The 617-nt window shown below is 58.0% G+C and overlaps 1 protein-coding gene across 1 annotated transcript in view; it reads right to left on the bottom strand.

Annotated features, from left to right (window-relative positions):
* Nucleotides 1–617, bottom strand: part of LOC104161269 (LIM/homeobox protein Lhx4) — a gene marked incomplete at its 3' end in the record, with an annotated part of 4,739 nt that overhangs the window by 3,494 nt on the left and 628 nt on the right. The gene's annotated exons all lie outside the window — the stretch shown is intronic.

Genomic DNA, 617 nt, shown 5'->3' on the forward strand with positions numbered 1-617 from the left:
TCACCTCTAATTAACATTGATTACGCGCTCCTTTCGGGCGACTATTTAAATGACTTGGAGATTAATAGGCTGGAAAATATCAGAAGTGAAGTGTTATTACCCAGGCTGTAGCGGCTGCTTTGACCGTCGCACCCTCCCCGGCTGGGAAGGAGAAATTCAAGGTGCGTTTTTGGCCCTGACGGGTGGTGGGGACGGGGGGGGACACAGGAGGCCTGAGAGCCCGGGGATGGGCAGGCAGGGAAAGTCCTGCCCAGGGTTTCGCCATCGTTCGGGTTAGCCGGAGAGAGCCGGCATGACCGGGGATGAGTCGGAGATGATGGCGTGGGGAATTGGCCCCGGTCCCCAAGGTGAGGCAACTGCTTTTTGGCCAGACCCCATCACCTGCACCCCGGCACCGAAAGGCACCGGCTGGCCAGAACCCGGCCCTCCTCCACGCAGGAGATGCAAAGCAGCATCCCTCCGCTTCACAGCAATTCACCGCCCAGCCCCGCTGCAAAACCCTCTGCCATCCCTTGGGAAAATTCCCAAATTTTGCCAGCAGCCAGGGACTAGAGCATCCCTGCTGAAAAGTCCATTTTTAATGGGAAACGGGTTGTCCTGTCCTGTGGGAGCAGGGA

Source organism: Cariama cristata, unplaced genomic scaffold (assembly GCF_000690535.1).
Source record: "Cariama cristata isolate BGI_N322 unplaced genomic scaffold, ASM69053v1 scaffold21774, whole genome shotgun sequence".
Lineage (NCBI taxonomy): Eukaryota > Metazoa > Chordata > Aves > Cariamiformes > Cariamidae > Cariama > Cariama cristata.